Raw genomic sequence first — 16040 nt, 5'->3', positions numbered from 1 at the left:
TTGCTCTCGCCCCTCTCTTCTCCTGAAGTGTGGGGACAGTTTACACCCCAGCCCCGCAAAAATCTATTGGGCAGTCTGGTGAGGGTTGTTTTCTTTTCTCTACAGAGGAAGACAAAGGCTTGGCGCACTCGGGCTTCTTTCCTGGCTTCCTCCTCCCCTCCGAGGTTCCCTGCACAGATCACAAAAAAAGCCCAAGGGGCCTCCGCCAAGGACCTCCCATCCAATTTTACAGATGGTGAAACTGAGACCTCAGGCCAGACTCAGAGACGATTCTGTCAGTGTTTCCCGGAAGAGTAGGAAGTTGAGACCCTCTGGAGACCTGAGGCCCAGACAGGAGTGGAGCTCTGGTGAAGGCTGCCAACAGCCACGCCAAAAGATCTCCCCCCTCCCCAATTCCAGCGGTCTGATTGAAAATCAAATGGAAGTTGGTTTCAGCAGCTGGAAATTCCTAACATTAAAAAAAAAAAAAAAGAAAAGGATGAATCTTACTGCCAACTAACTGTGGCATAAATACAATGCATGCTTTAGGAAATTCCCTGCTAACTATCAATTCTTGATGAGGAGAGACAAGACCTGGCTGGGCAGAAAGATGCCGAATGCCCTGGCAGATTGATTTCTGCAGCCAGAGTCCCCCAGGGGACCCCCTGTCTCCTGGTGTGGTGTTCCAGATGGACACGGGCCTTCTCTTTTATCACAGGTCCCTTGGAGGTGGGGGGACATGCAGTCAAATGCTCTTTCCTCTGTGGGTGTGAGAGAGAGAGAGAGGAAGAGAAAGATTGATTGGGACCCATGGGGCGGGGGCAGTTCGCACTCTTAACTCTAGATCCATTTGCATGTCTGGTTCTCCTTCTCAAGACATGTCCCCTCTGGGCTCCCTTGGCCTCCTGGATGAGGAGAGGTCACATTTCCCACCAAGAGCCATCCTGCAGGAGAAGCAGTTCCCACAGGGCTGGGCTCTAGGAGCCAGCAAGAGGGAGGTGGGTAGCCGGAGGGAAGTGGGCCTAGGGCCTACACCCTCCACCCCTTTGGGAGCTGGAGGTGCTGCTCTAGGATGGGGAACTGCCCGGTGGGATCAGGCCATGGTAGGTGGTGGGGAGGAGAGAGGGCTGTGTCAGAACAGCCCCCCTCCCCCCACAGCAGGTCTGCAAACCCCAGGACTGGGGTTCACATGCCCGACTGCTGACTTGGGTGATCTTTCTTGCATCTCTTTCTTCGGTTCCCTTCTCTCTGCCTCTATTTCTTTTTTGCACGAACAGGCCCCAGGTCAGGGTAAGGGATGCAAAAACATGGCCTTTTGGCCCGGAACACAATGTCCAGTGCGCGCGCGCGCGCACACACACACACACACACACACACACTCACGCACAACTCGCCCCCCTCCCGAGTCCCCGCCCCAGCTCGAGCCCTGGGCACACGCCCGGGCTCCAGGCACCTTGCCAAGAGCTCGCGAGCACCCTGCGTGGCACACTGGCTGAAGTTCCTGCACGAAGTGGAGGGGGTGGGGTGAGGAGGGAGGGGTGGGCGGCGGTGGACGCCGCCGACTGCTGGCGGTGCGCACAAGTTCAGTGCTCAACTTCCCGCTCTTAACGAGACCCGGGATCCCTTTGGAGAGGCCCTCGGGAGCCGGCAGCGGGGCTGGGAGTGGCGTGGGTAAGCTGGCCGGCGCGGGGCGCGGGCGGCGGGGCACGAGGGCGCGACAGGAGGAGGGCGCGAGGGTGCCCGCGGCCGGCCGGGCGCTCCGAGAAGTCAGCGCGAGCAGCTGTGACTTCACCTATTAGCCCCGATGTCTTTCCGAGGAGCCTGGTGGAGTTAAACAGCCCACAATGGGCGCTCTGGGGCGCCTCCAGCCTGACCTCCACCCGGGTTTAATAGTTTCATAGGAACTTCATTAAATCAATTACTTAGTGAGCACATCATCATTTATTTGTAATTAGCAGCGAGGAGCGCGTTCTCTCCCCCAGCCCGCGGCCGGGGTCCCAGCGGGGTTGGCGGAGTTGTGCAAGCACTTTTGTTTGCTCGAGTGTTGACTCCCGGCATTATTCGGCCCCGGTAATCTTTACGTCTTAATCTAGCATTCAGGGGGCGAAGGGAAAACAAACAGGGCGCAGGCCGGAGGCCAGCCCTGCCGTCCCAGCCGTGCGCACAGTCTGCGCGCCTCTCTGCGGCCCCCTCTCCTGCCGGCGGAGAGCGCGAGGGGCACCGCGAGGGCAAAGGCGCTGGAGGGGAAAGAGCCAGGCCGGGGGACTCAGAAAGAAAGCGGCGAAGGAGCGGAAGGAGGGAACCCGCCGCTGGAAAGCACGTCCCCGCAAAGCGAGCACAAAAAGCAAACTCGCGCGTGTGCTGGCGGCGTGGGAGGCGGAGTACGTGTGTGTGCACGTGTGTGTGCGCGCAGGATGTACGGGAAATCACATCCATTTCAGCTGCCGGGAGCTGGGCGGAGAGAGGGGCGCGCGAGCAGGCGAGCGCGGAGGAAGCTGGCTGGGTGTCTGGGCTGCGAAAGTGCTTTAATCTGGGGACGGCAGCCCCGGGCGGGCGCAGCTCTACCGCGGCCCACAAATTTCGAGCGAGAGGTTATGGAGCCTGGGGTGGGGGTGGGGGTGGGGGGTTGGGGCGGGGGAGTGGCTGAGAGCCGGGCCAGAACCTGCGCGCGTGCGGAACGACAGGAGTGGTGGCCCCGCGAGGAGCCGTGATTGCTTTCGAGTGTAACCATCTTTACCCACTCGCCGCAGCGCCGGCCAAGTACCTGGCGGGCCGGGGGAGTCTCGGCTCCCACTCCCTGGGCCGGAGACACGAGTCTCCGCATCCAATTTCCGCTCCAAGTTGAAGTCCCTGGGCACAGGAAACGCTCAGCTTTTGCGGGGAGATCCCAGTTCAGGAAATTGGGGGTGGGGGGAGGAGAGGGGAAGGGTCATTGATGATCGGTTCAGAGCCAGCGAGTGTGCACAGATGTGAGGTTAGAAGAGCCTCATGGGGCTTATACCCCAGCAGTGGGCTTCCAGAAGAAACATGGTCCCACAAGGTCCTTGAGGGTTACTCCCCGAGTTGGGCCTCGTGAATCTATGAGTTTTTGAGGAGAGGATCTCGAATTTCTCCACTGGTTTTTGTGACCAGGACTCTCTGATTCAGGATGATGCTTGGAGGCAGTGACTGTGGGAAGGTGGTTGTCACCTTGTTGGTTTTAGGTTTCAGGTGGCTTCCATACAGGTGAAATCCATGTTTGGAGTGTTTGTCCTCCACTGGTCCCAGAGAGAACCTGGTGCATCAGAGGGTGGCAGCATGGTGACAGGATCTGTCCTGGGGTGGGGGCAGGGCTGGGAGGGTTGAGGTGTGGCCCCAAGGCCTGGCTGGAGTTCCCTCCTGAGAGGGCATATAAGATTGCCTGGGGTCCTGAAGGGGGCTCTCCTGAGGCCTCTGGTCGGGTGCACCTGAACCCACAACAGCACTGAGTTTCAGAGACCCCAGGGAGCACCCACAGCTGTTGCTGCCCCACCCTGGATTGTCTAGGAGCTTGAGTCAGCCTGAAAAACAGGAACTGGATCTAGAGAAGGTCCATCAACTGGCAGGGCCACAATCTGGGAGAAGCACCTTTTAAAATATAAAAGCACTTTGCATCTCTGCCTACTTCCCACCTCCAAAGGGATCCAAGCTGAAGTAGTTAAAAACAGGCTTCCTGAAGAATTACCAGCCAAAGCAAATAAGTCTGCATAAAGCAAAAGACAACTTTCTCAAATATACCTCCAAACACTGTAAACGCCAACACTCCTTAGAGTCTGCTGTACATGTTTCTGCTCCGATATATGCATGTTCAATGTATACTCGATCAGACAGGACCACACACACACCGTTATCGCACTTCCCAATCCAACCTCGCAAATGATCAGAGCCTACCCATCCTGGACCCAACCAAACTGAGGGCAGCCTTGAAGGAAGCCAAACTGAGAAAGACTCCTTTTAAAATAAGATTAAAATGGAACTTATCTCCCAACCCCCAGCCCGACTTCTTTCTCCACGTCTCTCCCCCTCCCCCTACGGCCTCAACGACATTTAATAAAATAGCATCATAGGGAGAGAGGAAGGCAAGTCGGACACGCATTTTATGAGTGGGCAGGGATCTGGGGAAGTGGCCGATTGAGACAATCTGGAGGCTGGCTACAAAGCATACTGAGAGATAATCAGGTTTTGCATTGCTCTCCCCGCACCCAGTCCTAACAGCTTTGAGCCCATTCGCTGGCTCACATCTCAGACTCTGCCGTGCTTCTGCCTTTACTGGGCCACATGTCACTGGCACCCACCTGAGGCCCTCCCTCCACAGCGGGAGCCCGGTGCTCTGCTTCCCTCCTCCTTCCAGTGGGGCTTCCTTGGCAGGAGGTGTGGGAACTTTTGAGCCCGCCCCCTTTATGTGTCTGGGGTCCTTGCCATTGGGCCCGTCAACCTGGAAAACGAACGGGCATCAGGCTTACATTCCGTCCTTGTCTCCACAGAGGGCTCTGAACAGGCTTCCCTGCTCACCAGCTGAGGTTGCCTCTTCCTGATCTGCAGGGAGAAGCAGGCCTGGCATGACTTACTGTAGACACACAGCTGGGCCAGAGCCCGTGGGACGGACGCAGGAGCTCTTGGCAGCCTGGTTCGGGTAATGAGGTGTAAGGGGAGCTTTGGGCAGGGCCCAGGGGGGACTTGGAATGGGAGGGATGATGCTAAAAAGGGGCACAGCTTTGACTGCTCTGGCCGTTTCTTAAATAAACTGACCCCAAAGTGCAAGCGTAGGGAAACCTGTGGCCTAGGTCTAGCATCTGCACTGTTACCAAGAGAAACTTCTGGGTACACGTGGGCACCCTTTCTGCCTTCAGACCCAACAGCATGGTGGTCCCCGCTGAAATAATTCTAGGCCAGTGCTTCTCCGGAGGGAGGAAGCCCAGAAGACAAAGAGGCGGCTCCAGGCAAACACCGCAGTGCCACTCTCCCGCCCTGTGATCCTACCTTCGGTTTTCCAGACCCTTTCTAGTCACCCCAGAAATCAGGGGCCAGGGGTGGTCCAGGGGCAGAAAGGGGCCTTGAAGGACTTTAGGCACCTTGGCTCCTGGCGAGGAGATCGGAGAACTGATGGTCTGAGATTCCTCCCATCCGAACAACGCCCGTTGGGAAGGAGCAGAGGAATGACGTCAAGAAGAACACCCCTCTTGGTTCTTACAATCCTCTCACGGGAAGGCTTCCCTGGGCTGCACGTGTGTCCACAGAACTGTAGACACGAAACTTCCCATTTCCTTAGGGGCCAAGGAAGTCCTGGGGGAGCCAGGGACAGCCCCCCTGAGGCCCTGGGGAGGGAGCTGCAGGCCCTGCGCTGCGGGGGACGCCAGGAGGGCACGTGGGACGTTGTACAGACGTCCGGTGTCCAACACTCACACGCTTTTCTCTCCTTATTTAAGAAACTCTGGTAAAATGTGCATAACACAAAACTTAACCAGTCAAACCATCTCTAGGCCTACAGTCTCGTGGCATTAAGTGCAGTCTCGATGTTGTGCGGCTGTGAGCACCGTCCATCTCCGGAACGTCTTCCTCTTCTCGAAGCGACTCTACACCCGCTGACATCCATCTCCCCCTCCCTCCCGCTCCAGCTCCGGAGAGCCTCTCTTCTCCTTGTCTCTATGAACTTGACTGCTCTAGGTCCCTCATACGTGTGTAATCACACACTGTCTGCACCTGGCTTATTTCATGGAGCATAAGGTCCTCGGGGTTCATCCAGGTGGTAGGACTCACTGGAACCCCATTCCTTTTTAGGGCTGACTAATATTCCCACATGTGAATTTATAATATTTCGTTTATCCGTTTATCTGTCCAGGGACCTTTGGGATGTTTCCACCTTTTGGCCATTATGAATAACGCTGCCAGGAAGCTGGGTGCATTCACACGCTTTTATATGTACCTATGTACCCATATAATATACTTTATAAACCAACGTAAAACACTGTAAAGGGGGGTGTCAGCCAAGAGTTTAGAATATAGGATTTCCCGCTTGGGTCTGGCATTCTAAGGTCCACAGAGTGCAGCTGGAATGCAAGGGAGAGCCAGAGCATTGTTTTCCAGTCCCATGGTATTCCCATCTGTATGTGCACACGAGTGTGTGTGTGTGTGTGTGTCTGGCCCTACCCAGTGCTGCTGCTTCAGAGGAACTATTAACACATTAATATTATCAATAGCAGGCAGGGCCTGAGCCATTAGGGATTTATGAAAACATCTGAAGCAAGTCGTTTCAAAGCGCTGATTTGTTTTATAGTCAGTATTACATTTTATGACAGGCTCTTTTGCCAGCAAAATGAGCGTATAAGCATCATACACAGCTCAGGAGACGCAAATCGGGTGCCCTGTGCTGCCCTGCAAATTTGTGTTCCAGATCCCTGCGGAAGCTTCTGCAGTTCGCAGACCAATACTGACCCTTTGCTGAAAGGTCTGCCCACAACTAGATAGTGGGACACCCCCCCCCCCATACATTTGCAGCTACACACACACACACACACACACACACACCCCATACATTTGCAGCTATAGCAAAACTATGGCTCCTTCCTGGTTCTGTCTTTCCTCAAAAGTAGCACCCGGTAAGCAAGCTAGTATCCCGGAGAACAAGGCCAACTCTCTTCTTGGCCCCTTCGGCTTTTGTGCGGTGACTGTTTCCGCTCTGGACGTGCCAGTTTCCCGGGGGCAAATCCGCTAGTTCTGGAGAAGTCTCAGTCCTCCTTAGGAGGGCGGGGCCTAAGGAGAGGGCCACCTGGAGGAGATGGTTGGGCTCCCCGCCACCCCTGACCACCCGCACCCCCAGCACCAACCAAAAAGGGGGCCGGTGAGGTGTGGTTAAGGGGGTGGAGACAGCAGTGGGGCCGGAGCGCAAGGCCACCCTCCCCGCCCCCCCCCCCCCCCGCTGGGATCTGTGGGTCTCCTCCCTCTGGGCCTCTTTCTAGAGAGCTCTAGAAAGTTCCTTCGCAACATTCCCTGGGGTTTGTAATATTTTCCAGCAGCTGTTTAGCATTTCCCTACCTAGTTATTAAACACGAAAGGGAGTAAATTAAAATGGCAAAGGAAAATGAAATAAAAGGCATCTTTTCTTTCTGTAAAGAGACAACACCTCATTAAGGAATATTTGAATCCCACAAAAATGCAGACTCTCCTGGGTGACATAAAACTTCTTTTAAACTGGGAGCAAAGTCCAGAAAACTGAGACCCGGCCCAAGAGCTGGTGTCTTCAGACAAAAAGCTCCTTCCTCTTGACTTGGGACTGGCGGCCCCCTTCCTTTGTCCCCTTCCCCCGTCCTGGGGGACTGAACGGAGGACGCCCGCTCGGAGTTCAAGGTCCCGCCCGGCCCCTCCCCCACGGCCCTGGGGCCGGACTCAGTTCCGCCCGTTTCCCTCTCGCATCCCCTCCCGACTAGGCTTCGCCGTTCGGTTTTGCAGCTCTTTCTCTGGCTCCCCCGTCTTTTCAGGGGACCCGCCACCTCCCCGAGCTTAGCGACCGGTACCTTCTGTCTTTTTCTCCTGGGCTCTGGATCTGGGACTTGATGAGATAACGGAAGCCTTGCTCTCCAGCGCGAGTCCGCCCCCGGCGCCAGGTTCGGTCCGTCCCAGCCCGACCGCACCTTCCGCCCACCCCGGAAGCCTGGCCTTGACCTTTGCTCTCCCAGGCGGTCTACTTGGGAGCTCCCCCTGCCGCACCTGCGGGGAGGGGGGAGGGGAAGGCCGAGTGAGGCCCGGAGCCCTCGCTGGCGGGACGCGGTTCTCGGCATAGCAGCTGCTCTGTCCCTTGGCTCTCCCGGCAGTTATTCTAGAAGAGTGTCTTACTTAATGTTAGTCCTATCATTCAGGAGAAGGAAAAGACAGCCATGGCGAGGCTTGAAGGACTGTGGATCAATCAGCGTGTCCCGAAATGGCTACAACTTAAAGAGATTGCTCATCACACCTCACCCCAAGTTTTCCTTCCCAGGATTACTTTAGAATTTTGATAGGTTGAAACTCCTACACAAAGTCCCCATCACAATGCATAGGATAGGGCCAGAGGCGCCCAGATTCCTGCTTGTTGAACAAAACAGTAAAAGGGAAAAAATTTTTTTTTTTCCTTTTAAGAAATAAGGGGAGGCTGTTTTGTTGGCATTCCTTTTGGGGACGGACCCTGTGTCGGGCTGTGACTTTTTACAGGGTAGATGCATTGTAAGTCAACTACGCTCCAATAAAATTTTAAAAATAAATAAATTAAAGGGTAGTCACAGGAGTTCCTGTGTGGCCCAGTAGGTTAAGAATGCAACTAGTGGAGTTCCCGTCGTGGCGCAGTGGTTAACGAATCCGACTAGGAACCATGAGGTTGCAGGTTCGGTCCCTGGCCTTGCTCAGTGGGTTAACGATCCGGCGTTGCTGTGGGCTGTGGTGTAGGTTGCAGTTGAGGCTCGGATCCCGCATTGCTGTGGCTCTGGCATAGGTCAGCAGCTACAGATCCGATTCAACCCTAGCCTGGGAACCTCCATATGCTGCAGGAAGCGGGGCCCTAGAAAAGGCAAAAAGACAAAAAAAAAAGAATGCAATTAGTATCCATGAGGACTCGGGCTAGATCCCTGGCCTCCCTCAGTGGGGTTACAGGATCTGGCGCTGCCATGAGCTGTGGTGTAGGTCAAAGACCGGCTTGGATCTGGCATTGGTATGGCTGTGGGTGCAGGCCGGCGGCTACAGTTCTGATTCGACCCCCAGCCTGGGAACTTCCATATGCAGTGGGTGCAGCCCTAAAAAGACCAAAAAAGAGGATAGACAGAGATGTCACCTGAGTGGGATGTAATAGAAGCAGTTTCTGCTCTTCTCTGATCTGCTGCAGAAACATTTGTGTGGCTGCCTCTTCCTGGGTCCAGGAACCCAGCCCTCTTAGCTGTCTTAGTCCTAACTTCTCTTTTCTTTTTCTTTCTGGCTCTGCATGCGACATGCAGAAGTTCCCAGGCCAGGGATCGAACCTGAACCAGAGCAATAACCCAAGCCACAGCAATGACAATCCTTAAATGCTCACCCACCAGGGAACTCCATACCTTCTCTTTTCTGAAACACGTAGGTAGAAAAAGTTATTTTTAAGTTTGAAAATTATTTTCTTCTACATGAAAATGCATTGCATATGGTACTTCTGAGTAAAACCTGGGTGTTTTTTTAAAAAAAAGGACTATAGTAGTAAAAATATTTTACCTCAGCGTTATATCTGCCTAACACTCTAAGCCTCGCACGTGTGTTAACTGATTTGATTCACATACCAGTTCTCTAAAGTAGAGCAGGTAGGCTCTGTTATTTTCTTTTCAAGGTACAGAAATTGACTCAGAAGGTTAAGCTCACACATTAGTAAAGTGTAGAGCCAAGTGAAGTCAAGTCTTTTTTTTTTTTTTTTTAACCAAACCATGATGGAAATTAAAAACAAAAAATAGAAAGAAAGGCATATGGTGATTTGGTGACCAGATTGCTCACATTTTCTGATATAATAGGATCAGTGGATGAGCCTGGTTCCATCCATTGCTTCATTCAAAAAAAAAAAAAAAAAAAGCCTTCTTTACACAGATGGGTGAACAGAAAAAAAAATGGATGTTTACCTGACCCTATTCCTATGCAACACTCCAGCCACGGCGCATGTGCGTTGATATACAACATAATCCTTCCCCTGAAAAGGCCCCTATCATCTTTTCCATTGAAATTCACCTTATCTCAAAAGTCAGCCCTTCCATCATGCCTGTCGCTAGTCCTGTGTGATCACGCCTTTCTTTGAACACGAGTAGCCGGAGCTACCGTGTCCTCTGTCGCCACACACTTTACTTCATATAATTCGTTTAAATCCACAGCGAGGCTGTGAAGCAGATGCTTTCATTATCTCCGTGTAACAGATGAGGAAACTGTAACACAGATTAAAAGTCGAGGGGAAAGGGACACAGCTGGAAGTGGCCGAGCTGGGATTCGACTCTTCCAGTCTGGGCTCCAAGTCCACGTTCTTGACCCTTCAGCCCTCAGAGGGCATGCGCAGCCTCACAGCACAGTTTGTGCCCTTCATCCCCCCGATGCTGCACCATGTCCTATGGGGGGGTGTCCTGTTCTGCCCGAGGTGTGTAAAAGCATGTTTTTCCTTCTTAGGTGGCTGTAAGCTTCGAGAGCGGGGTGGCTGTGTCATCAGTCTAAATATCCTGCAGGACCTATTGCTCATACAATGTGTACACTTGATCCTTACACATATTTTGGGGATCAAGGTTAATGAACTGGAAAATCGTTTGTTCCCCAAGTATTCCTTAAGGACCAACTAGGCAACAAGCACTATTAGGCCCTGGTGAGCAGGTCAGATAAGATTCTTCCTCTTCAGAAACAAGTTTAGTGAGGGAATCAGATGATAAACAGATAAAATAAGAAAACTATCAGGTAGTTTGTGCATTTGGAAAATTAAAATGGGATGGGATCCTGACAGGGCCGGAGGTTCTCCTTCAGGATGGGTGCTCAGGCAGATTGCTGGGAAAATAAGGTGGGCTTTGAATGACGACAAGAAGCAGTGAGCCATGGAGGGAGTAGAGGAAGAGACTTTCAGGCCAAGGGAACAGCTTGTACAAAGGCCCTGGGGCCAGAAGGAGACTGGTGCCTATTTTCTTTAGCCATTTGCACGGATTTCCCAACCTTAGCACGTGTCTTAATCAGCTTGAGCTACTATTGCAAAATAACAAATATTTATGGTGGCTTAAACAGCAAACAGTCATTTCTCACAGTTCTGAAGGCTGGGAAGCCTAGGTGCTGGTGGATGTGGTATCTGTTGAAGGCTGCTTCCTGGTTTGCAGTCACCTTCTTGCTGTGTCTTTTCGTGGCAGAAGGAGCCTCCTTGTCTTATATGGGAATTCATTTCATCATGGGGGGGGGCTACCTTCATGGCTTCAAATAAACCTAATTATATCCCAAAGGCCCTATCTCCAAATATCGTCACATTGGGGACTGGGGCTCCAACATTTGAATTTAGGGGCACACGAATATTCATTTCATAGCAGCACCGTTGACATTTCAGGCCAGATGATTTTTCATCTGGGGCCTTCTGGTGTCTTGTGGGATATTTAGCAGTATCCTGGCCACCCCCCAACCTCTAGGCATTAGATAACCCCCTTCCCTCTAAACTGCAAACTGTCTGAACTGCAAATCTGCTAAACTGTCTCCAGACATTCCAAGTGTCCCTAAGGCAAAACCACCCCTGGCTGAGAACTGAGTTAGAGGACCAGGAGAATGGCTAGAGTGGATGGCACACAGTGGACGAGGTAGAACATGCTTCCTGAGGTTGGAAAGCTGCAGGCTGGACTCAGATCACGTAAGAAGTTTAGATACTCAGGGAAGCTCAGTGAAAGCCTTTGGAGGTGTTTAAGCTGGGGTATGGGATGATGTAATTTATTTTTTGTTATGGGGGAAGGAGGAGTCTGCCTGTTATGTTGAGGGCAAGAAGGAAGCCGGAGGTCCTGGGAGCAAGCTATTGCTGTGGTCTAGGTGATGGGGGGACGGAGACGCAGAAGAGTGGACAGATGCGGCATGTGTTGCAGAGGAATAGGTGACAGCACTTGCCAAATCGACAGTGAGAGGTGAAGGAGAGGACCAAGGAGATGACTAATGATTTGAGTCCAGCGATGGGGTGGGTAACAGTGCCATCTGAAAGGCCTCGACTGGTTTGGGACAGAAAACCATTAGCGTGGAGGTGCCTGGTAGACAGGAGGCTAGGGAGATCTGGGAGCCAGGGAGGGATTGGAGATGTGGGACGGATGTTTGGGGTTTATTAATCTTCATAGGGACTTTTTTTTTTTTTTTAGTTTTTTGGCCTTTGGGAGGCGTATGGAGTTCCCAGGCCAGGGTTCAGATCTGAGTCACAGATACGACCTACACCGAAGCTTGAGGCAACACCCGATCCTTAACCCACTGTGCCCTGCGGGGATCAAACCTGAGTCCTCGTGCTCCAGAGACGCTGCCGATCCCGTCGGGCTGTAGTGGGAACTCTGGTCTTCATAGGCATTTAAAACACGTGACTGAATGAGGTCACCCAGGCATGTCGCGTGAGGGGACAAGGGAAGGGAGCCCAGAACAGAGTCTTGGGGACATGTTAGCAGGCAGAGGAGAGAGCAGAGAAAGATCCAGGCGGAGCTTCCTAGGAGGCAGGGAAGGACAGTGTCTGGGGAGTCACAAGGGTATCAAGAAGGCTGAGTGGCCGTTCAGTCGGATGCATAGAGCTTATCTGTCTCTCCTGTGGACAGTCTCTGTGGATGGGTCAGGATGGAAGGCTCAGTGGTGAGTGAGGAGAGGGATGAGTGACCTCGAAACTTCCAAGTGGAGGCGGGTGGTGAAGGGAGAAATGGGAAGACAGCAGATGCTGATGGCGTGGGGCCCAGAGGGAATCCTGCAGGAAGAAGGTCCTTGAGTGGCTTCTACAGCCCAAGTCAGAGGGCTAGGATTTAAAAGAAAAAAATTTTTTTATTGTGGTAAAATATATATACTTGCCATGGTAGCTATTTTTAGTGGAATTAATTCCATTCACAACACTGTACACTTAGATGGTATGATTTCCAACATTCTTCATCACCCCCAAACCCAAACTCTGATCATGAAGCTGTAATTCCTTAGTCCTTTCACCCCAGACAGGAGTTTTTGATACAAGCAGGACACTTCATCCCCAGTTATGGGAGAGAAGGCACGGAATACGGCTCGAGGTAGGGGAGTCTCTGGGAAGATGAGGGGGTTTCTGTCACATAGCCTGCATTTTCCCTGCATTTGCTCATTGCAGCTCGAGGGTGAGCAAAGGCGTGAGAGTGTAGGCGGACACAGGAGAAAGTGTGAAACAGTCGTTTGGAGAGTGAGAAAGTGAAAACACCAGAGGAGCACATAGGACTGATGGCCGCGATCAAATGTCCACTTGCCATCTGTGTCCTGGAAATTGAATTGACACCAGCCAACAACACGGAGAGGTTTTTCAAAACGCTTTACTACGGTAAAATGTCCATGACATGAAATTTACCGTTTTACCTCGTTCAGGTATCCAATTCAGTGGCATTCAATTTGTCCATTCAAATTGTCCTGCAACAGTCACGCCCTCCTTCTCTAGAATTTTTCATTGTCCCAAACCGAAACTTAGTATCCGTGAACCAGTAACTCCTGCTGTTCCCTCCTCCCAGCCCCTGGGAACTGCGGGTGGGTGTTTCTCTCCAGCGCTGTTTGGGTGGACAGTCCAGTTACACAGGCTTGGTGAGGGAGGGGGGAGGAAGGGGTTTCAATGGGGGGAGCCAGGTAGCTCGGGCTGGATGAGCCGGGGGGCCGGAGGGGGTCATGAAGAGTGATGGACAGTGTCTTAGGAGCCCCAAAGATGGTCCCGTCTTCTCCCGCTTCCTTTCTCATGATGCCATCGATGGCAGGAGTCAAACCTCATTTCAAATGTGTTCATTAATATGGTTCCCTCTTGCTCTTGCCGTCGTGAGGAAGGTTCTAGAGAAGTGTCCCAAGTGGCCACTTGAGTCACCTGGCACAATCCCCTCCCCCTGCATGCCACAGGTCCCTAGGACACATGCGCCCAATTAGGTAAGAGAAGAGGCATATGGTGTTTCTTCGGGGAAGGAGGTGCATTTTCTATGAATAGCACAGCTATGCGAACAGACAGGCTGACAGATGATCCCTCTCCACCCGATCTCGCAATATGGGCATCCACACTGTGTGAAAACCCTCAGAGCTTCGGGAGCTTGCAAGCGTCCTCCTTGCTTGTGCAGCTCAGCCCTTGCTTTTTCCTTCAAAACTGAAATTGAGGTGGAAAAGTGCTTTCTCAAGTATCTGGGTTCTCCACTCAGAAATTGCCTCCGAGCTCAATGCATTTGGTGCCGGGCTCTTTTCGGCGCTGTTGATGAAACCACCTCTTCTTTACAATGTTACCATCATCCTTCTGGTGACTGTTTTCGGATTGTGCCCATCTATCTTTTTTTGGCCTATAAATGCTCTTCCCGAAAGAGGCACTTGCACTGTGTTACACCTTGCGGGGGGGGGGGGGCGCATTGGTCCAGGCTGTCTCCCACAGCACACGTGCCTCCAGGAGACGGCAGAAGGCCACAGAGGGTGGGTTTTTCCCCGTAGAAGAAGCCGAGGCAGGTCGCATCTTATGTGGTGACATCGGGTTAGCGGATGGATAGATAAGGCTGATCTCACATAGAGTTATGTTTCCAGTAATACTTTGGAAGATGTAGGAAGGCATCAGAATGGCACTAGAGTGACCCCAAAGCGTTACCCTGAGTTGTGTATCAGTGATGCAGGACCTTCTGGGATGATGGTGGTATTTTGTACTGTGCTACCCACTGTGGTAGCCAGTAGAGTCCTGTGCCTACTAAACTCTTGAAATGTGGCCAGTGCAGCAGAGGCATTGACATCTTCATTTTATTCAACTTGACCTTAAATGGCCACATGGGGCTAGTGGCTACCATGTCGGACAGTGGATCTTATCATGGGTACCAACTTACTAATCAATTAACATTACAGAATTTATTTTTCTTTTTTTGGCCACATCCACAGCATGCGGAAGTTCCCAGGCCAGGGACTGGACCCACACTACAGCACTGAGCCACTGCAGGGACAATGCTCACCTTAATCCTTTGGGCCACAAGGAAACTATGGTAATTTTAATTAGATTTACTCAGTATCCAAATGATTATGATTGAAAACCCCTGGCTACACAGGTGAAGGGTTTCTGTGTCTCCCTAGAACAGGAAGGGCAGTGGTAGGCAGTGGAGGACTGGAAATGCAGATGGAAAAAGGGCAAAGGGCAAACAAAAGGCTTTGCAGTCAGAATGGTACAACTCCCTTGGCAGAGAAGTTGGCAAGGTAGAGCACAATTATATCTATTATCATCCTTCCATCGAACAACCCCACTTCTAGGACTCCATCCCAAATGGGATCAGGCATAAATGGAAAATGACTCATGCTTAAGATTATTCACTGTGGCATCACCGATGATTAAAACAACTGGAAATAACCCAAGTGTCCATCACGAAGGGACCGTTTGGAAAATCCTTAATATAGACACACAGTCAAATACTATGCAGTAAAAAAGAAATGAGGAAGCACTGCACATACAGCTATGGCACGATCTCCAAGATTCAAGAACAGGAAATAAAAAAGAACAAGGAGAACAGTATAGCTATAGATATATTGATACATATCCTAGTACGTAAAAAAAAAAGAAGGAAAGAAATACACAGATATTTGCATGGGAGACAAACAAGCACATCTACATCTAAAGGGGGAGGAAGGAACAGGTGTGGGATATAGGGATGGAGGTGAATGTACCTTATTTCATACTCCTGACTTTCAAATCACCTAATGTTTTCATATCCCAAAACTAAAAGAAAAAACCATTTAAGAAAAGAATCCTCACCTAGACATTTTCTCTTTCTGTTCTTTGGCTAGAATGGGGTCACATGCCACACCCAGCTGTCAGGGCATGTGGAAGGTGAGTATTTTATTGGGCAGGTGACCCCGCCAAACTCAATCAGGATTTGGTAAGAGAGGAAAAAGGGGAGGGAACCAGACCTGGGACAGCAGCTACATGGGGTCTACCCTAGCTCCTCCACGTGTCCGGGAATGTTGCTCAGACTGGAAACATCATCTGTGACTATGACCACTTCAGCTCCGAGGAGGGTCAGCACTGACTGGACCTCCACCATGTGTGGCTGAACCAGTGACTCCACACGGACCTTCTGCCTCATTTCTTACAAGCCAGATAGGGTGAGAATGTTCTAACTTCATACTTTTACACGAAGCTGGCCAGTTTTCCTGGCATCGCTATGAGCAATCATATACAATAAAATGGACAACCTAGAAAAAAAGATATACCATGTTCTTGGACTGGAAGAATAAATATTGTTAAAATGACCATATTACCCAAGGCAATCTACAGATTTAGTGCAATCTCTATGAAAATACCATTGGAATTTTTCGAATAACCAAAATAATCCTCAGAAAGAAGAATGGAGCTGGAGGCATCATTGACTTCAGACAATATTACA

Source organism: Phacochoerus africanus, chromosome 13 (genome assembly GCF_016906955.1).
Source record: "Phacochoerus africanus isolate WHEZ1 chromosome 13, ROS_Pafr_v1, whole genome shotgun sequence".
NCBI classification, from domain to species: domain Eukaryota; kingdom Metazoa; phylum Chordata; class Mammalia; order Artiodactyla; family Suidae; genus Phacochoerus; species Phacochoerus africanus.
This window is presented reverse-complemented; position numbering follows the sequence as displayed.